Source organism: Scyliorhinus torazame, chromosome 4, assembly GCF_047496885.1.
Source record: "Scyliorhinus torazame isolate Kashiwa2021f chromosome 4, sScyTor2.1, whole genome shotgun sequence".
Classification (NCBI taxonomy): domain Eukaryota; kingdom Metazoa; phylum Chordata; class Chondrichthyes; order Carcharhiniformes; family Scyliorhinidae; genus Scyliorhinus; species Scyliorhinus torazame.
In genome coordinates, this window is record NC_092710.1 from 27837776 (window position 1) to 27859766 (window position 21991).

Below are 21991 nucleotides of genomic sequence, written 5' to 3' on the forward strand. Positions count from 1 at the left end.
TGGAGACCCTCTTGGATGCGGGGGAGGAGAGGCGGGTGACCTTGCACCCCGGCCCGGGAAGGAAGCTGCCGTTGTTCGCTGTGCCTGGGCGCAGGTGGCAGAGGCCGAGAGCACCGTGGGCAACACCGTCCCGGACTGGCCAACAGCGCTGGGAAAAACTGCACCTCCCTCAGGGCGGCCTGGGTGAATAGGCAGCACCGCGGCCCTGGCAGTAACCCACGTCCACACACACCCCCGTAACACTACCCCCACCACCTCCCGGAGGGCGGCCGATACCCCCACCCTGCCCATAGCGGCCACCATGGTCAGGTGCCCCTGGCCACCGGAGCCACCAGCTACCCACTCTCTGGGCTGCATGCGTCGGACTGTCTCACACTGTCCTTTACTGTGTCCCCTCGCCCCCCCAGGAGAAGGCCGTGCACAACTGCCGGAAACAGGAGACGACAGGAGGGGGGCCGCCGGACCTGCTGCCCCCTCACCGTGGCCGAGCAGACGGCCCTGGACGTGGTCGGCGGTCCGGAGGAACGGGGGGGGTCGCCGAGGTGGAGCACGGCCGCAGGCGAGGAAGTGAGACCCCGCGTAGTTGCGGTTCCCTGAGAGATGTGTGCCAACCCTCCCCTCAACCACCATCACCCCCGTAACCACCCTCACCCCCATAACCACCCTCACCCCGTAACCACCTCTCACCCCCGTAACCACCCTCACCCCCGTAACCACCCTCACCCCGTAACCACCCTCACCCCCGTAACCACCCTCACCCCCGTAACCACCCTCACCCCGTAACCACCCTCACCCCCGTAACCACCCTCACCCCCGTAACCACCCTCACCCCCGTAACCACCCCTCACCCCCGTAACCACTCTCACCCCCGTAACCACCCTCTCCCCCGTAACCACCTCTCACCCCCGTAACCACCCTCTCCCCCGTAACCACCCTCTCCCCCGTAACCACCTCTCACCCCCGTAACCACCCTCACCCCCGTAACCACCCTCACCCCGTAACCACCTCTCACCCCTGTAACCACCCTCACCCCCGTAACCACCCTCACCCCCGTAACCACCTCTCACCCCTGTAACCACCCTCACCCCGTAACCACCGTCACCCCTCACCCCCATAACCACCTCACCCCGTAACCACCTCTCACCCCCGTAACCACCCACACCCCCGTAACCACCCTCACCCCCGTAACCACCCTCACCCCGTAACCACCCTCACCCCGTAACCACCCTCACCCCCGTAACCACCCTCACCCCCGTAACCACCCTCACCCCCGTAACCACCCTCACCCCCGTAACCACCCTCACCCCCGTAACCACCCTCACCCCCGTAACCACCCTCTCCCCCGTAACCACCTCTCACCCCCGTAACCACCCTCACCCCCGTAACCACCCTCACCCCCGTAACCACCCTCACCCCCGTAACCACCCTCACCCCCGTAACCACCCTCACCCCCGTAACCACCTCTCACCCCCGTAACCACCCTCACCCCGTAACCACCCTCACCCCGTAACCACCCTCACCCCCGTAACCACCCTCCCCCCCTCAACCACCCTCACCCCCGTAACCACCATCACCCCCGTAACCACCCTCACCCCCGTAACCACCCTCACCCCCGTAACCACCCTCACCCCGTAACCACCCTCACCCCGTAACCACCCTCACCCCGTAACCACCCTCACCCCCGTAACCACCCTCACCCCGTAACCACCCTCACCCCGTAACCACCCTCACCCCCGTAACCACCCTCACCCCGTAACCACCCTCACCCCCGTAACCACCCTCACCCCGTAACCACCGTCACCCCTCACCCCCATAACCACCCTCACCCCGTAACCACCTCTCACCCCCGTAACCACCCACACCCCCGTAACCACCCTCACCCCCGTAACCACCCTCACCCCGTAACCACCCTCACCCCCGTAACCACCCTCACCCCCGTAACCACCCTCACCCCCGTAACCACCATCGCCCCGTAACCACCCTCGCCCCCGTAACCACCCTCGCCCCCGTAACCACCCTCGCCCCCGTAACCACCCTCGCCCCCGTAACCACCCTCACCCCCGTAACCACCCTCACCCCCGTAACCACCCTCACCCCCGTAACCACCCTCACCCCCGTAACCACCCTCACCCCGTAACCACCCTCACCCCCGTAACCACCCTCACCCCGTAACCACCCTCACCCCCGTAACCACCCTCACCCCGTAACCACCTCTCACCCCCGTAACCACCCTCACCCCATAACCACCCTCACCCCATAACCACCCTCACCCCGTAACCACCTCTCACCCCCGTAACCACCCTCACCCCCGTAACCACCCTCACCCCGTAACCACCCTCACCCCGTAACCACCCTCACCCCCGTAACCACCCTCACCCCCGTAACCACCCTCACCCCCGTAACCACCCTCACCCCCGTAACCACCCTCACCCCGTAACCACCCTCACCCCGTAACCACCCTCACCCCTGTAACCACCCTCACCCCGTAACCACCCTCACCCCCGTAACCACCCTCACCCCCGTAACCACCCTCACCCCGTAACCACCCTCACCCCGTAACCACCCTCACCCCGTAACCACCCTCACCCCGTAACCACCCTCACCCCGTAACCACCCTCACCCCCATAACCACCCTCACCCCGTAACCACCCTCACCCCGTAACCACCGTCACCCCCGTAACCACCCTCACCCCGTAACCACCCCCACCCCCGTAACCACCCTCACCCCGTAACCACCCTCACCCCGTAACCACCCTCACCCCCGTAACCACCCTCACCCCGTAACCACCTCTCACCCCCGTAACCACCCTCACCCCCGTAACCACCCTCACCCCCGTAACCGCCCTCACCCCCGTAACCACCCTCACCCCCGTAACCACCTCTCACCCCCGTAACCACCCTCACCCCCGTAACCACCTCTCACCCCCGTAACCACCCTCACCCCCGTAACCACCCTCACCCCCGTAACCACCCTCACCCCCGTAACCACCCTCACCCCCGTAACCACCCTCACCCCGTAACCACCTCTCACCCCCGTAACCACCCTCACCCCCGTAACCACCCTCACCCCCGTAACCACCCTCACCCCCGTAACCACCCTCACCCTCGTAACCACCATCACCCCCGTAACCACCCTCACCTCGTAACCACCCTCACCCCCGTAACCACCCTCACCCCCGTAACCACCCTCACCCCCGTAACCACCCTCCCCCCGTAACCACCCTCCCCCCGTAACCACCCTCACCCCGTAACCACCCTCACCCCGTAACCACCCTCACCCCCGTAACCACCCTCACCCCGTAACCACCCTCCCCCCGTAACCACCCTCACCCCGTAACCACCCTCACCCCCGTAACCACCCTCACCCCCGTAACCACCCTCACCCCGTAACCACCCTCACCCCGTAACCACCTCTCACCCCCGTAACCACCCTCACCCCGTAACCACCGTCACCCCTCACCCCCATAACCACCCTCACCCCGTAACCACCCTCACCCCGTAACCACCCTCACCCCGTAACCACCCTCACCCCGTAACCACCCTCACCCCGTAACCACCTCTCACCCCCGTAACCACCCTCACCCCGTAACCACCGTCACCTCTCACCCCCGTAACCACCCTCACCCCCGTAACCACCCTCACCCCCGTAACCACCCTCACCCCCGTAACCACTCTCCCCCCCGTAACCACCCTCTCCCCCGTAACCACCGTCACCCCTCACCCCCATAACCACCCTCACCCCGTAACCACCTCTCACCCCCGTAACCACCCTCACCCCCGTAACCACCCTCACCCCGTAACCACCCTCACCCCCGTAACCACCCTCACCCCGTAACCACCCTCTCCCCCGTAACCACCTCTCACCCCCGTAACCACCCTCTCCCCCGTAACCACCTCTCACCCCCGTAACCACCCTCACCCCCGTAACCACCCTCAACCTCGTAACCACCTCTCACCCCCGTAACCACTCTCACCCCCGTAACCACCCTCACCCCCGTAACCACCTTCACCCCCGTAACCACCCTCACCCCGTAACCACCCTCACCCCCGTAACCACCCTCACCCCCGTAACCACCTTCACCCCCGTAACCACGCTCACCCCCGTAACCACCCTCACCCCGTAACCACCTCTCACCCCCGTAACCACCCTCACCCCCGTAACCACCCTCACCCCCGTAACCACCCTCACCCCCGTAACCACCCTCACCCCCGTAACCACCCTCACCCCCGTAACCACCCTCACCCCCGTAACCACCCTCTGCCCCGTAACCACCCTCACCCCCGTAACCACCCTCACCCCCGTAACCACCTCTCACCCCCGTAACCACCCTCACCCCCGTAACCACCCTCACCCCCGTAACCACCCTCACCCCCGTAACCACCCTCACCCCCGTAACCACCCTCACCCCCGTAACCACCATCACCCCCGTAACCACCCTCACCCCGTAACCACCTCTCACCCCCGTAACCACCCTCACCCCATAACCACCCTCACCCCCGTAACCACCCTCACCCCCGTAACCACCCTCACCCCCGTAACCACCCTCACCCCCGTAACCACCCTCACCCCCGTAACCACCCTCACCCCCGTAACCACCCTCACCCCATAACCACCCTCACCCCCGTAACCACCCTCACCCCCGTAACCACCCTCACCCCCGTAACCACCCTCACCCCCGTAACCACCCTCACCCCCGTAACCACCCTCACCCCCGTAACCACCCTCACCCCGTAACCACCCTCACCCCCGTAACCACCCTCACCCCGTAACCACCCTCACCCCCGTAACCACCCTCACCCCCGTAACTACCCTCACCCCCTCAACCACCATCACCCCCGTAACCACCCTCACCCTTAACCACCTCTCACCCCCGTAACCACCCTCACCCCCGTAACCACCCTCACCCCGTAACCACCCTCACCCCGTAACCACCCTCACCCCGTAACCACCGTCACCCCTCACCCCCATAACCACCCTCACCCCGTAACCACCTCTCACCCCCGTAACCACCCTCACCCCGTAACCACCCTCACCCCCGTAACCACCCTCACCCCCGTAACCACCCTCACCCCCGTAACCACCCTCACCCCCGTAACCACTCTCACCCCCGTAACCACCCTCTCCCCCGTAACCACCTCTCACCCCCGTAACCACCCTCTCCCCCGTAACCACCCTCACCCCGTAACCACCCTCTCCCCCGTAACCACCTCTCACCCCCGTAACCACCCTCTCCCCCGTAACCACCTCTCACCCCCGTAACCACCCTCACCCCCGTAACCACCCTCAACCTCGTAACCACCTCTCACCCCCGTAACCACTCTCACCCCCGTAACCACCCTCACCCCCGTAACCACCTTCACCCCCGTAACCACCCTCACCCCGTAACCACCCTCACCCCCGTAACCACCCTCACCCCCGTAACCACCTTCACCCCCGTAACCACCTTCACCCCCGTAACCACGCTCACCCCCGTAACCACCCTCACCCCGTAACCACCTCTCACCCCCGTAACCACCCTCACCCCCGTAACCACCCTCACCCCCGTAACCACCCTCACCCCCGTAACCACCCTCACCCCCGTAACCACCCTCACCCCCGTAACCACCCTCACCCCCGTAACCACCCTCTGCCCCGTAACCACCCTCACCCCCGTAACCACCCTCACCCCCGTAACCACCTCTCACCCCCGTAACCACCCTCACCCCCGTAACCACCCTCACCCCCGTAACCACCCTCACCCCCGTAACCACCCTCACCCCCGTAACCACCCTCACCCCCGTAACCACCATCACCCCCGTAACCACCCTCACCCCGTAACCACCTCTCACCCCCGTAACCACCCTCACCCCATAACCACCCTCACCCCCGTAACCACCCTCACCCCCGTAACCACCCTCACCCCCGTAACCACCCTCACCCCCGTAACCACCCTCACCCCCGTAACCACCCTCACCCCCGTAACCACCCTCACCCCCGTAACCACCCTCACCCCCGTAACCACCCTCACCCCCGTAACCACCCTCACCCCCGTAACCACCCTCACCCCCGTAACCACCCTCACCCCCGTAACCACCCTCACCCCCGTAACCACCCTCACCCCGTAACCACCCTCACCCCCGTAACCACCCTCACCCCGTAACCACCCTCACCCCCGTAACCACCCTCACCCCCGTAACTACCCTCACCCCCTCAACCACCATCACCCCCGTAACCACCCTCACCCTTAACCACCTCTCACCCCCGTAACCACCCTCACCCCCGTAACCACCCTCACCCCGTAACCACCCTCACCCCGTAACCACCCTCACCCCGTAACCACCGTCACCCCTCACCCCCATAACCACCCTCACCCCGTAACCACCTCTCACCCCCGTAACCACCCTCACCCCGTAACCACCCTCACCCCCGTAACCACCCTCACCCCCGTAACCACCCTCACCCCCGTAACCACTCTCACCCCCGTAACCACCCTCACCCCCGTAACCACCCTCACCCCCGTAACCACCCTCACCCCCGTAACCACCCTCACCCCGTAACCACCCTCACCCCCGTAACCACCCTCACCCCCGTAACCACCCTCACCCCGTAACCACCCTCACCCCCATAACCACCCCCACCACCCACACCCCACCACAACCATCCGCACCCCTACCCCCACTCCCTCTGCAGCCCTTGGTCTAATCATGCGTCATGTGTTGTGTCTTGCAAGACCTGCTGGAGATGGGGTGGGTCCACCTGGCGGCCCCCCCCAGCCACAGCCAGTGCCACAGCCGGGACCCCCCCACCCCATCCGTGAGCTGAGGACTGGCGGGCAGAGCAGCCCGAACACCCGCCCTCCACGGAGCCCGATTCGGAGGATGACAGCGACTTCCCGTCACAGCCGTCTCCGACGCCCTCCCCCCATCCCAGAGACGCTCACCTCGGTTGGGCATGTTGGTGAAGAGGCTGCTGGGACACCCTCTGGTGCTCGCCACACAGTTGATCCGGTACAGCAGGTGGAGGGAGGTACTCCCGAGGGGGAGGACAGTCGGAGGGCAGGACGGTCGGAGGGCAGGCCGATCCCAGGGACTCGCTGCCGCCCAGACGAGTTTCGGGAACAGACAGTCCCATCGACTGTGCCCTTCGTGCCAGTCGACAATGTCAGGGATCGTTGAGTGTGCCAGGATGAAGGCGTCGTGCACACTGCCCGGGTATTGGGCGGAGACGTGTCTGATGCGTAGCGTGTATGTGTGGGTGTGTGGCTGCGTTGTTACGACATACGGTCAATTGCAGCCCACAGGCCCCCCGAGTCCCAACACGAGTGCATTAACCAATAATTTGTATATTTGACCCTCGATTGCTCCAATGATTTACAAGAACCAGATTTGTAAGTAAATCACAAAAGAATCGATTATTTACAACACGAGACGTGTTAAACATGTAATGGTGATAATAGAACAATGGTCTGTGAATCTAATAACACCCCTAACCCCGTCCCACCCTCCACCCAATTACACACAAGACAGACACACGGTGGGAAAGGGAAAGGATCAAAATATTGGGAATTAAAATGGATGAGAGACGAGAATCTTCGTTACTGAGGTAGCGGTCTTTGTAGGCGGACATCTTCTCTGCGAGGTGTTGAAATCATCGATTGGTTTGGATCGTCTAGTGTTTGTCTCCAACTAGAACATGCAGGCTGTAGAATTCTCTCTGGGGAGTCACTTTCATTTGAACAACCTCCACCGGACTGGCTCCCAGCCTCACTGAGATAATATTAGAATTCTTCACCTGCGGATTTTAAATAGGTTTTCAAACAGCTCCCTCTTCCTGCAGGTGGTGCTGGATTGGGTCCTCCCACAGGTTGGACTGACTGCAGAGAGAAAGGGCTTCTAACAGAGGCCATTAGTTGAGAACAATCATATTCAGCTCCCCAGCCTTTTAATCAGAGGTTAAAATTCCACAGGCCTGGCTGGACAGAGAGAGTGTTTTAAAACTGCTCCTGGCTGCTCTCGATCTCGATGGGGAACTGAAACCTAACCATGCCAAAATGGAGCTGTGTTTTCAGAACATTCCGGAACCAGGCCATCAATCACAATCGAGAACCCGTCAAAGGCCCAGATTTCAAAAGGTGATTGGCTGCTAGCCAAGTCCATCAAAGTGACATCACAGGACCCTGCCACGTAGCACACTGCATCGAGGGGTGTGCCTGGGCCTGTTCAAATAGCAGTGTGCAGAGGGAGTGGGTTGGGTATCAAAAGTCTGTAATTTAAAACCGGCCAGCGATACAGAAATCAAAAATGACGCAAGGATCAGAGAAGGATTTAAAAGAGGTTCCTTACAATGTATGTGTGTGAGGGTGTGAATGTGAGATGAAGGGTTACGGGGAGCAGGCAGGAAGATGAAGTTGAGGCCGAGAGGAGATCAGCCGTGATCGTGTTGAAGGGCGGCTCAGGCTCGAGGGGCTGAATGGCCTCATGCTCCTAGTTCTTATGTTTCACAATTGTATTGAAACACCTCAAGAGTGAAACTGGATCTCGGCAGACAACTCAAATACCATTGCAGCATTCGTAATGACCATTTCAAAATGTCTGTCGTGTTTGTTTTGGCTGTATTGAAGTCCCTCGGAGTGCATCATGATCTTTAGTAGAAAACCTTGAATAGTACTGCACTGTGTGTGACGGCCACTTTGAAATGTTTGGGATGGAGCGATGCTTCCTCTTGTGGGACATCCTAGAATGAGAGGCCACGGTCTCAGGGTAAGAGGTAGCAAATTTAAAACCGAGACGAGGAGAAACTACTTCTCCGTGAATCTGTGGGATTCGCTCTCCTCCCCCAGAGTGCGCTGAATGCCGGGACTGTGAGTAAGTTGAAGAAGGAGTTGCATTTTTAATTAGTCATGGGTTTCGGAGAACGGGCAGGACGCTGGAGTTGAGGCCATGATGAGATCAGCCATAATGGTGGACGGTGGAGCAGGCTCGAGAGGCTAAATTGCCAACTCCCGCTCCTAGTTCTTAAGTTCTAAGAAAGAACTATTTTGTCTAATTCCTCCTTCCCGCTCTTGGTCTGAATCGCTGAAGGTAACAGCATAAATCTGGTGTTCTTGATTAATAAGGCGATGGTTAATTAATAAGGGAGATCAGGGGTTATGGGGAGAAGGCAGGAGAATGGAAATGAGGACCATATCAGCCATGATCGAATGGCGGAGCAGACTTGATGGGCCGAATGACAGGATTCCGATCTTTCTTTAAACCATTGTCACAGGTTCTCTCTTTCTCAAAGATCATCTCTTGAGGAGGATTCCTGAGAGCTAACTGTGTTTTAACAGTGGACTCAGAGCTGAGATTGCTTTATTTTTGTTGTTTGATTGGGAATAAAGATACCAGTTAAGGGTCACTCTATTGAGCATTGTTTAAGGGGTTTTCTGCTGTGAGGTTAAAGATATTTGAATACTGTGTTAGTAATAAAGGTTGTTTTTTTAAATATATATATTTTATTGAAGTTTTTCAAACAACAATTTTCCATTTTTACAACTTAATAATAAAATATACATTAAATGTTATTTAAATAATATATTAAACTAACAACAAATGAGAAAAAGGTAAGAAGCAAATATCAACAACGAGCATAAAAACAAAAACAAAAAACAAAGCACAAAATAAACACTTCCCCCCCCCCCCCCCCTCCCCTCCCCCCCCCTCCCCTCCCCTCCCCCCCCCTCCCCCCCCCTCCCCCTCCCCCCCGGGTTGCTGCTGCTGTCTTTTCTGTTTTTCCATTATCGCTCCGCGAGATAGTCAAGGAACGGTTGCCACCGCCTGGTAAACCCCTGCGCCGATCCTCTTAATGCATATTTTATTCGCTCCAGTCTTATGAACCCTGCCATGTCGTTTATCCAGGCCTCCACGCCCGGGGGCTTCGCTTCTTTCCACATAAGTAGAATCCTTCGCCGGGCTACTAGGGACGCAAAGGCCAAAATGTTGGCCTCGTTCGCCTCCTGCACTCCCGGTTCTTCTGCAACCCCAAATATAGCTAACCCCCAGCTTGGTTTGACCCGGACCCCCACCACCTTTGAGATCACTCTTGCCACACCCTCCCAGAACTCATGCAGTGCCAGACACGACCAGAACATGTGGGTGTGGTTCGCCGAGCTTCCCGAGCACCTCCCACACCTATCCTCCACCCCAAAAAACCTGCTCAGTCTTGCTCCCATCATATGCGCCCTGTGTAGAACCTTGAATTGAATCAGGCTAAGCCTGGCACATGAGGACGAGGAATTTACCCTGCTTAGGGCATCTGCCCACAGCCCCTCCTCAATCTCTTCCCCCAGCTCCTCTTCCCATTTTCCCTTCAGCTCCTCTACCATTGTCTCCCCCTCGTCTCTCTCTCCCTGTATATTTCGGACACTTTACCTTCACCAACCCATGCCCCCGAAATCACTCTATCCTGGATCCCTTGCGTCGGGAGCTGCGGAAAGTCCCTCACCTGATGCCTCGTAAATGCCCTCACTTGCATGTATCGGAAAGCATTCCCTGGTGGCAACTTATATTTTTCTTCCAATACTCCCAAACTCGCAAACGTCCCGTCCACAAACAGGTCCTTCAGCTTCCTAATTCCTGCTCGCTGCCAACATTGAAATCCCCCATCTATCCTCCCCGGGACGAACCTGTGGTTATTCCTTATCGGGGAGCACACCGAGGCACCCGTCACTCCCCTGTGTCGTCTCCACTGCCCCCAGATCTTCAAGGTCGCCACCACCACTGGGTTTGTGGTGTACCTTTTCGGGGAGAACGGTAGCGGCGCCGTCGCCAGCGCTTTTAGGCTCGTTCCCTTACAGGACGCCATCTCCAGCCTTTTCCACGCCGCACCTTCTTCTTCCCTCATCCACTTACAGACCATCGACACATTGGCGGCCCAATAGTAGTCACTCAGACTCGGCAGTGCCAATCCCCCTCTGTCCCTACTGCGCTGCAGGAACCCCCTCTTTACCCTCGGGGTCTTTCCCGCCCACACAAAGCTCGTAATACTCCTGTCTATTTTTTTTTAAAAGGCCTTTGTAATCAGGATGGGGAGGCACTGAAACACAAAAAGAAACCTCGGGAGGACCACCATAACCTCGGGAGGACCACCATTTTGACCGCCTGTACTCTGCCTGCCAATGACAGGGGCACCATATCCCACCTCTTAAAGTCCTCCTCCATCTGCTCTACCAGTCGCGTCAAGTTAAGTTTATGCAGGGGTCCCCAGTTCCTGGCCACCTGAATCCCTAGGTATCGAAAATTCCTTGCCACTCTCCTCAGCGGCAGAGCATCGAATTATCCCCCTGCCCTGTTCCCCGGGGTGCATCACAAAAAGTTCGCTCTTTCCCATATTTAATTTATATCCCGAGAACTCTCCAAACTCCCTGAGTATCTGCATTACCTCTGGCATCCCCTCCACTGGGTCCACCACATATAGCAGCAAATCGTCTGTATATAGTGATACACAATGTTCCTCTCCCCCTCTAAGCACCCCCCTCCACTTCTTAGAGTCCCTCAGCGCTATGGCCAATGGTTCAATTGCTAACGCGAACAGTAACGGGGACAGGGAGCACCCCTGTCTTGTACCCCTATGCAATCGGAAGTAATCCGATCTTTGCCTATTTGTAACAACGCTTGCCACCGGGGCCCCGTACAGGAGTCTAACCCATCTAATGAACCCCTCCCCGAACCCAAATCTCTTCAGCACCTCCAACAAATAGTCCCACTCCACTCTATCGAATGCCTTCTCTGCATCCATCGCCACCACTATCTCTGCCTCCCCCTCCGGTGGGGGCATCATCATCACCCCCAGCAACCTTCGTATATTGGCGTTCAATTGTCTCCCTTTAACAAACCCTGTCTGGTCGTCATGTACCACCCCTGGGACACAATCCTCTATCCTTGTCGCCATCACTTTGGCCAGCAGTTTGGCGTCTACGTTTAGGAGGGAGATGGACCTGTATGACCCGCACTGCAGCGGGTCTTTGTCTCGTTTCAGAATCAACGATATCGTCGCCTCCGACATTGTCGGGGGTAGTGTCCCCCTTTCCTTCGCCTCATTAAAGGTTCTCGCCAGAAGTGGGGCCAGCAGGTCCACATATTTCCTATAAAATTCCACCGGGAACCCATCTGGTCCTGGGGCCTTCCCTGCTTGCATGTTCCCAATTCCTTTGATCACCTCCTCCACCTCAATCTGCGCCCCCAGACCTGCCACCTCCTGCTCCCCCACCCTCGGGAGCTCCAGCTGGTCCAAAAAGTGTATCATTCCCTCTTTCCCCTCCGGGGGTTGGGACTTATACAGCCTCTCATAAAATGTCTTAAACACCTCGTTCACTTTCCCTGCTCTCTGCTCCATCTTTCCCGTTTCGTCCCTAACTCCTCCGATCTCTCTCGCCGCCCCCCTCTTTCGAAGTTGTTGGGCCAGCAGTTGGCTCGCCTTTTCCCCATATTCATATTGTATTCCCTGTGCCTTCCGCCACTGCGTCTCCGCCTTACCCGTGGTCAGCAGGTCAAACTCCGTCTATAGTCTTCGTCTTTCCCTGTATAGCCCTTCATCCGGGGCCTCCGCATACTGCCTATCCACCCTCAGAATTTCCCCAATCAATCTGTCCCTTTCTTTACCCTCTTGTTTCCCCTTGTGGGCTCTAATGGAAATCAGCTCACCTCTAACCACCGCCTTCAGCGCTTCCCATACTACTCCCACCTGGACCTCCCACCATCATTGACCTCCAGGTATCTTTTGATACATCCCCTCACCCTTCCACATACCCCCTCGTCCGCCAGTAGTCCCATGTCTAATCTCCAAAGTGGGCGCTGCTCCCTTTCCTCTCCTAGATCCAGATCCACCCAATGTGGGGCGTGATCTGAAACGGCTATAGCCGAGTACTCCATTCCTGCCACTTTCGGTATCAGCGCCCTTCCCAAGACAAAAACGTCTATCCGGGAGTATACTTTATGGACGTGGGAGAAGAAGGAAAACTCTTTACCCATCGGTCTGGCAAATCTCCACGGATCTACTCCTCCCATCTGCTCCATAAATCCCTTAAGCACCTTGGCCGCTGCCGGCCTTCTCCCGGTCCTGGATCTGGACCGGTCCAGCCCTGGGTCCAGCACCGTGTTAAAGTCCCCCCCCCATTAACAAGTTTCCCGCCTCCAGGTCCGGGATACGTCCCAACATTCGCTTCATGCAGAGGAGATTTACCAGGATGTTGCCTGGTATGGAGGGAAAATCTTATGAGGAAAGGCTGATGGACTTGAGGTTGTTTTCGTTGGAGAGAAGAAGGTTAAGAGGAGACTTAATAGAGGCATACAAAATGATCAGGGGGTTGGATAGGGTGGACAGTGAGAGCCTTCTCCCGCGGATGGAAATGGCTGGCACGAGGGGACATAACTTTAAACTGAGGGGTAATAGATATAGGACAGAGGTAGGTTCTTTACGCAAAGAGTAGTGAGGCCGTGGAATGCCCTACCTGCTACAGTAGTGAACTCGCCAACTTTGAGGGCATTTAAAAGTTTATTGGATAAACATATGGATGATAACGGCATAGTGTAGGTTAGATGGCTTTTGTTTCGGTGCAACATCGTGGGCCGAAGGGCCTGTACTGCGCTGTATTGTTCTATGTTCTATGAATCCCGCGTCATCCCAGTTCGGGGCGTATACGTTCACCAGCACCACCGCCTCACCTTGCAATCTGCCACTCACCATCACGTACCTGCCTCCACTGTCCACCACTATGGTCTTAGCCTCAAACGATACCCGTTTCCCCACCAGTATTGCCACCCCTCTGTTTTTTGCATCTAACCCTGAGTGGAATACCTGTCCCACCCATCCTTTCCTTGATCCACCTGATCCGCCAATTTCAGGTGCGTCTCCTGGAGCATAAGCACGTCCGCCTTCAGTCTCTTTAAGTGCGCAAACACCTTTGCCCTCTTAATCGGCTCATTCAAACCTCTCACATTCCACGTGATCAGCCGGGTTGGGGGGCCATTTACCCCCCCCTCGTCGACTAGCCACCCCCTTTTTTAAGCCAGCTCCTCACCCAGGTCCCACGCACCTGTCTCCCCCAGACGGCGCCCTCCCGTCCCGACCATCTCGTCTCATTTCAGCTCCCCCTTACCCTCAGCAGCAGCAACCCAGTTAGTCCCTCCTCCCCCCCCCCTCCCCCCGCTAGATTCCCCTCTAGCTTGATTGCTCCCCCCATATTGCTTCCGGGAGTCAGCTAACTCTGGCTGACCTCGGCTTCCCCCGTTTATCCTTTGACCTCCCTGCGTGTGAGGCCTCCTCGCTTCCTGCGCCCATTTTTCCCGCCACAATTTCCATAGCGCGGGAGAAAACCCGCGCTTCCCTCTCGGCCCCGCCCCTAATGGCGCAGTTCCCTCATTCCCCTTCCCTGTCCCCTTTTCCACCGGCGCCCACATTTCTTCGCGTCCCCCCCTCGGGGGGGGGGGAATTCCCCATCCAACATTATTACAAATTAGCCCTCCCCTCTCCCCACTTTACATTTCTGTGCCACCACCTCGCTACCTCTCTCCAAACATCAGTTTCTCAAGTCTAGTCCAATTTCTCTTCCTGGATGAATGTCCATGCCTCCTCCGCCGTCTCGAAGTAGTGGTGTTTGCCCTGGTGTGTGACCCACAGTCTTGCCGGCTGCAGCATTCCAAATTTTACTTTCTTCCTATGGAGCACCGCCTTGGCCCGATTGAAGCTCGCCCTCCTTCTCGCCACCTCCGCACTCCAGTCTTGGTACATGCGTATCACCGCGTTCTCCCACTTGCTACGCCGTGTCTTCTTAGCCCAGCTCAGGACCATCTCCCTGTCCCTGTAGCGGTGGAACCTCACCACTATTGCTCGTGGTGTTTCCCCTGTGTTTGGTCTTCTCACGAGGACCCGGTACGCTCTCTCCACTTCGAGGTGGCCCGTTGGGACCTCAGCTCCCATTAGAGTATGGAGCATTGTACTCACATACACCCCAGCATCAGCTCCCTCTGTCCCTTCGGGGAGACCTAAAATCCTTAGATTCTTCCTCCTCGAGCTGTTCTCCAGGGCTTCCAGCCTCTCTATGCACCTCTTATGTAGTGCCTCGTGCGTCTCCGTTTTTACCACCAGGCCCTGTATCTCGTCTTCGTTCTCGGCTGCCTTTGCCTTCACTCCACGGAGCTCCATCGCCTAGACCTTTTGTGTTTCCTTCAATCCCTCGATTGCCAGTAACATCGGCGCCAGCACCTCTTTCTTGAGCTCCTCCACACATCGTCGGAGGAACTCCTGCTGTTCCGGGCCCCATACCATCTGGGCTCCCTCGGCCGCCATCTTGCTTCTCCCTTCTCTTCCCTGCCGCTGCTCCAGAGGATCCTCCGCAATCTGGCCACTACTGTCGCTCCTTTCCATCCGCACCCGGGGGGACTCCTTCCTTTGTCACCTCACACTGGGTTTGGCCGTAAAAAATTTCCGTCGGGGCTCCCAATAAGAGCCCAAAAGTCCGTTAAAACGGGAGGTGCCGAAACGTGCGGCTTAGCTGATCATCGCCGCACCCGGAAGATAAAGGTTGTTTTAATTAACCATATCCCTATTTCATCATGAAATCACTCCTTTCCTCACAGCCTTAAAAAATGAAAATTAAATATAATAATAATAATCGCTTATTGTCACGAGTAAGCTTCAATGAAGTTACTGTGAAAAGCCCCGAGTCGCCACATTCCGGCGCCTTTTCGGGGAGGCTGGAACAGGAATTGAACCCGCGCTGCTGGTCTTGTTCTGCATTACAAGCCAGCTGTCTTAGCCCACTGTGCTAAACCAGCCCCAAAAGAATATTCGTAGTCGGCAGGATTCGAACCTGCGCGGGGAGACCCCAATGGATTCCTAGTCCATCACCTTAACCACTCGGCCACGGCTACACAATATTGAGGTTTCTGTCCAGTATCCGAGCAACTGTTGGGGTCAGGTACGGCATCGTAATACATCAGAGCAGGCTCGAGGGGTTGAATGGCTGTAATGACCTCCAATTGGCATTATCGGTTGGCCAATTGGAGTATGAGCTCCCTCAATGATAGCTCATTGAGGGGGCCCATATAAGCACCTGTGTAGGCTTTGTGAGGCAGTCTTAGGTTGACTGGAATGCTAGTAGCACTGTTTTGAGCTGCTCTTGTATATAAGTTATTGCAAATAAATACTGGTGTGGTGACGGAACCCCTGCCTCCTGTGGATCACTACAGTGGCGACGAGGTAAACAAAGAACCTTGCGGAGACCAGCTGCCGCACTCGGAGGGTAAGCCTTGCTCTTTCAAAAATGCCTCTTTTTGGGACGTTGGATGCATTCGACCCGACTATTGAGGACTGGTCCCAGTATGTGGAGAGAATGTGTTACTTTTTCCAGGCCAATGAGATAACGGAGGACGGAAGGAAACGGGTTATACTGCTGTCGGCGTGCGGACCCTCAGCGTTCGCCATTATACGTAGTCTAACTTATCCCGATACGCCGGACACGATACCTTTCCAAGAATTACCGAAATTGCTGGAAGAGCACTCTGACCCAAAACCACCCCTCAGTTTGCGTAGGTACAGATTCTACACAACGAAGCTGGAAGACAGAGAGTCGGTCACGAATTTCTTGACCCGCCTGAGAAGTCTGGCGGAAAAATGTGAGTTCGGCCTGACGCTAAATGAAATGCTTCGGGACCGGTTAGTGTGTGGCATAAATGACCTCACAATACAGAAGCGCCTGTTGGCGGAAACGCAGCTAGATTGCAGGCGGGCGTTACATCTCGCACTGTCCCTACACGGGGGAACCCCTGGAAGTTCTAGGCACGACTCGTGTACCCGTGGAATATGACAAACAATTGCTCAGATTACCATTGACGATAGTAGAGGGCTCCGGACCGAACTTAATAGGACGGAACTGGCTGAAAGACCTAAACTTAGATTGGATGAAAATTTTCCAGAGTGGAAGCGGGCAGTTGAGTGGAGTACTCCAAAAATACCCAGAGGTATTGGTTGGGGGAAATTATAGGTGCCAAAGCAACTTTGCACGTGGACCCAGAAACCCTTCTGAAATTTTGTACGGCCAGGCCGGTACCCTTTGCATTAAGGAAGAAAGTAGATGTCGAAACAGAAAGGTGACGGCATTATCAGACCAGTACAGTTCTCGGAATGGGCAGCACCAGTGGTACCAATTTTGAAGCCAGACGGCTCGATACGTCTCTGTGGAGATTTCAAACAGACAGTAAACAAATACGCACTGCTGGACAAATACCCGATCCCGAAAATAGACGACCAATATGCCAAATTGGCAGGTGGGCTTTTGTTCACGAAACTGGACATGAGCCATGCCTACATGCAGTAAAACTGGACAAGGACTCCCAGATGTTCGCTACGATCAACACCCTGAAGGGACTTTTTCGTTATACTAGGCTACCCTTCGGAGTGTCTATATGAAATGAAATGTTCCACCTATATTCCAGCGTACGATGGAAAATATTCTGCAGGGACTACCGCAGGTGCGATTTATTTGGACGATGTCTTAATCACGAGTAGGACAAAGAACAAAGAAATGTACAGCACAGGAACAGGCCCTTCGGCCCTCCAAGCCCGTGCCGACCATGCTGCCCGACTAAACTACAATCTTCTACACTTCCTGGGTCCGTATCCCTCTATTCCCATCCTATTCATGTATTTGTCAAGATGCCCCTTAAATGTCACTATCGTCCCTGCTTCCACCACCTCCTCCGGTAGCGAGTTCCAGGCACCCACTACCCTCTGTGTAAAAAAACTTGCCTCGTACATCTACTCTAAACCATGCCCCTCTCACCTTAAACCTATGCCCCCTAGTAATTGACCCCTCTACCCCGTGGAAAAGCCTCTGACTATCCACTCTGTCTATGCCCCTCATAATTTTGTAGACTTCTATCAGGCCGCCCCTCAACCTCCTTCGTTCCAGTGAGAACAAACCAAGTTTATTCAACCGCTCCTCCTAGCTAATGCCCTCCATACCAGGCAACATTCTGGTAAATCTCTTCTGCACCCTCTCTAAAGCCTCCACATCCTTCTGGTAGTGTGGCGACCAGAATTGAACACTATACTCCAAGTGTGGCCTAACTGAGGTTCTACACAGCTGCAACATGACTTGCCAATTCTTATACTCAATGCCCCGGCCAATGAAGGCAAGCATGCCATAAGACCATAAGACATAGGAGCGGAAGTAAGGCCATTCGGCCCATCGAGTCCACTCCACCATTCAATCATGGCTGATTTCAACTCCATTTACCCGCTCTCTCTCCATAGCCCTTAATTCCTCGAGAAATCAAGAATTTATCAACTTCTGTCTTAAAGACACTCAACGTCCCGGCCTCCACCGCCCTCTGTGGTAATGAATTCCACAGACCCACCACTCTCTGGCTGAAGAAATTTCTCCTCATCTCTGTTCTAAAGTGACTCCCTTTTATTCGAAGGCTGTGCCCCCCGGTCCTAGTCTCCCCTGCTAATGGAAACAACTTCCCAACATCCACCCTATCTAAACCATTCATTATCTTGTAAGTTTCTATTAGATCTCCCCTCAACCTCCTAAACTCCAATGAATATAATCCCAGGATCCTCAGACGTTCATCGTATGTTAGGCCTACCATTCCTGGGATCATCCGTGTGAATCTCCGCTGGACCCGCTCCAGTGCCAATATGTCCTTCCTGAGGTGTGGGGCCCAAAATTGCTCACAGTATTCTAAATGGGGCCTAACTAATGCTTTATAAAGCTTCAGAAGTACATCCCTGCTTTTATATTCCAAGCCTCTTGAGATGAATGACAACATTGCATTTGCTTTCTTAATTACGGACTCAACCTGCAAGTTTACCTTTAGAGAATCCTGGACTAGGACTCCCAAGTCCCTTTGCACTTCAGCATTATGAATTTTGTCACCGTTTAGAAAATAGTCCATGCCTCTATTCTTTTTTCCAAAGTGCAAGACCTCGCACTTGCCCACGTTGAATTTCATCAGCCATTTCTTGGACCACTCTCCTAAACTGTCTAAATCTTTCTGCAGCCTCCCCACCTCCTCCATACTACCTGCCCCTCCACCTATCTTTGTATCATCGGCAAACTTAGCCAGAATGCCCCCAGTCCCTTCATCTAGATCGTTAATATATAAAGAGAACAGCTGTACGCCGTATGCCTTCTTGACTACCTTCTCCACCTGTGTTGCTCCTTTCAGTGACCTGTGGATCTGTACTCCTAGATCTCTTTGACTTTCAATACTCTTGAGGGTTCTACCAGTCACTGTATATTCCCTACCTGCATTAGACCTTCCAAAATGCATTACCTCACATTTGTCCGGATTAAACTCCATCTGCCATCTCTCCGCCCAAGTCTCCAAACAATCTAAATCCTGCTGTATCCTCTGACAGTCCTCATCGCTATCCGCAATTCCACCAACCTTTGTGTCGTCTGCAAACTTACTAATCAGACCAGTTACATTTTCCCAAATCATTTATATACACTACAAACCGCAAAGGTCCCAGCACTGATCCCTGTGGAACACCACTGGTCACATCCCTCCAATTAGAAAAGCATCCTTCCATTGCTACTCTCTGCCTTCTATGACCTAGCCAGTTCTGTATCCACCTTGCCAGCTCACCCCTGATCCCGTGTGACTTCACCTTTTGTACTAGTCTACCATGAGGGACCTTGTCAAAGGCCTTACTGAAGTCCATATAGACAACATCCACTGCCCTACCTGCATCAATCATCTTTGTGACCTCCTCAAAAAACTCTATCAAGTTAGTGAGACACGACCTCCCATTCACAAAACCATGCTGCCTCTCACTAATACGTCCATTTGCTTCCAAATGGGAGTAGATCCTGTTCGAAGAATTCTCTCCAGTAATTTCCCTACCACTGAAGTAAGGCTCACCGGCCTGTAGTTCCCTGGATTATCCTTGCTACCCTTCTTAAACAGAGGAACAACATTGGCTATTCTCCAGTCCTCCGGGACATCACCTGAAGACAGTGAGGATCCAAAGTTTTCTGTCAAGGCCTCAGCAATTTCCTCTCCAGCCTCCTTCAGTATTCTGGGGTAGATCCCATCAGGCCCTGGGGACTTATCTACCTTAATATTTTTTAAGACACCCAACACCTCGTCTTTTTGGATCTCAATGTGACCCAGGCTACCTACACACCCTTCTCCAGACTCAACATCTACCAATTTCTTCTCTTTGGTGAATACTGATGCAAAGTATTCATTTAGTACGTCGCCCATTTCCTCTGGCTCCACACATAGATTCCCTTGCCTATCCGTCAGTGGGCCAACCCTTTCCTTGGCTACCCTCTTGCTTTTTATGTACGTGTAAAAAGCCTTGGGATTTTCCTTAACCCTATTTGCCAATTACTTTTCGTGACCCCTTCTAGCCCTCCTGACTCCTTGCTTAAGTTCCTTCCTACTTTCCTTATATTCCACACGGGCTTCGTCTGTTCCCAGCCTTTTAGCCCTGACAAATGCCTCCTTTTTCTTTTTGACGAGGCCTACAATATCTCTCGTTATCCAAGGTTCCCGTAAATTGCTGTATTTATCCTTCTTCCTCACAGGAACATGCCGGTCCTGAATTCCTTTCAACTGACACTTGAAAGCCTCCCACATGTCAGATGTTAATTTGCCCTCAAACATCCGCCCCCAATCTATGTTCTTCAGTTCCCGCCTAATATTGTTATAATTAGCCTTCCCCCAATTTAGCACATTCATCCTAGGACCACCCTTATCCTTGTCCACCAGCACTTTAAAACTTACTGAATTGTGGTCACTGTTCCCGAAATGCTCCCCTACTGAAACTTCTACCACCTGGCCGGGCTCATTCCCCAATACCAGGTCCAGTACCGCCCCTTCCCTAGTTGGACTGTCTACATATTGTTTTAAGAAGCCCTCCTGGATGCTCCTTACAAACTCCACCCCGTCTAAGCCCCTGGCACTAAGTGAGTCCCAGTCAATATTGGGGAAGTTGAAGTCTCCCACCACCATAACCCTGTTGTTTTTACTCTTTTCCAAAATCTGTCTACCTATCTGCTCCTCTATCTCCCGCTGGCTGTTGGGAGGCCTGTAGTAAACCCCCAACATTGTGACTGCACCCTTCTTATTCCTGATCTCTACCCATATAGCCTCACTGCCCTCTGAGGTGTCCTCGCGCAGTACAGCTGTGATATTCTCCCTAACCAGTAGCGCAACTCCGCCACCCCTTTTACATCCCCCTCTGTCCCGTCTGAAACATCTAAATCCTGGAATGTTCAGCTGCCAATCCTGCCCTTCCCTCAACCAGGTCTCTGTAATGGCAACAATATCATAGTTCCAAGTACTAATCCAAGCTCTAAGTTCATCTGCCTTACCCGTAATACTTCTTGCATTAAAACATATGCACTTCAGGCCACCAGACCCGCTGTGTTCAGCAACTTCTCCCCGTCTGCTCTGCCTCAGAGCCACACTGTCCCTATTCCCTAGTTCTCCCTCAATGCTCTCACCTTCTGACCTATTGCTCCCGTGCCCACCCCCCTGCCATACTAGTTTAAACCCTCCCGTGTGACACTAGCAAACCTCGCGGCCAGGATATTTATGCCTCTCCAGTTTAGATGCAACCCGTCCTTATATAGGTCACACCTGCCCCGGAAGAGCTCCCAGTGGTCCAGATAACGGAAACCCTCCCTCCTACACCAGCTGTTTAGCCACGTGTTAGCTGCGCTATCTTCCTATTTCTAGCCTCACTGCCTCACTGGCACGTGGCACAGGGAGTAATCCCGAGATTACAACCCTAGAGGTCCTCCTGTCTTTTAACTTTCTGCCTAGCTCCCTGAACTCCTGCTGCAGGACCTCATGCCCCTTCCTGCCTATGTCATTAGTACCAATATGTACAACGACCTCTGCCTGTTTGCCCTCCCCCTTAGGATGCCCTCTACCCATTCGGAGACATCCTGGACCCTGGCACCAGGGAGGCAACATACCATCCTGGAGTCTCTTTCACGTCCACAGAAGC

General features: G+C 55.0%; 1 non-coding gene across 1 annotated transcript; it reads right to left on the reverse strand.

Annotated features, from left to right (window-relative positions):
• Window positions 1–15806: 15806 nt before the first annotated feature.
• Window positions 15807–15888, reverse strand: trnap-agg (transfer RNA proline (anticodon AGG)). Its single transcript has one exon. It is a non-coding gene; the product is annotated as a tRNA-Pro (tRNA).
• Window positions 15889–21991: the final 6103 nt, after the last annotated feature.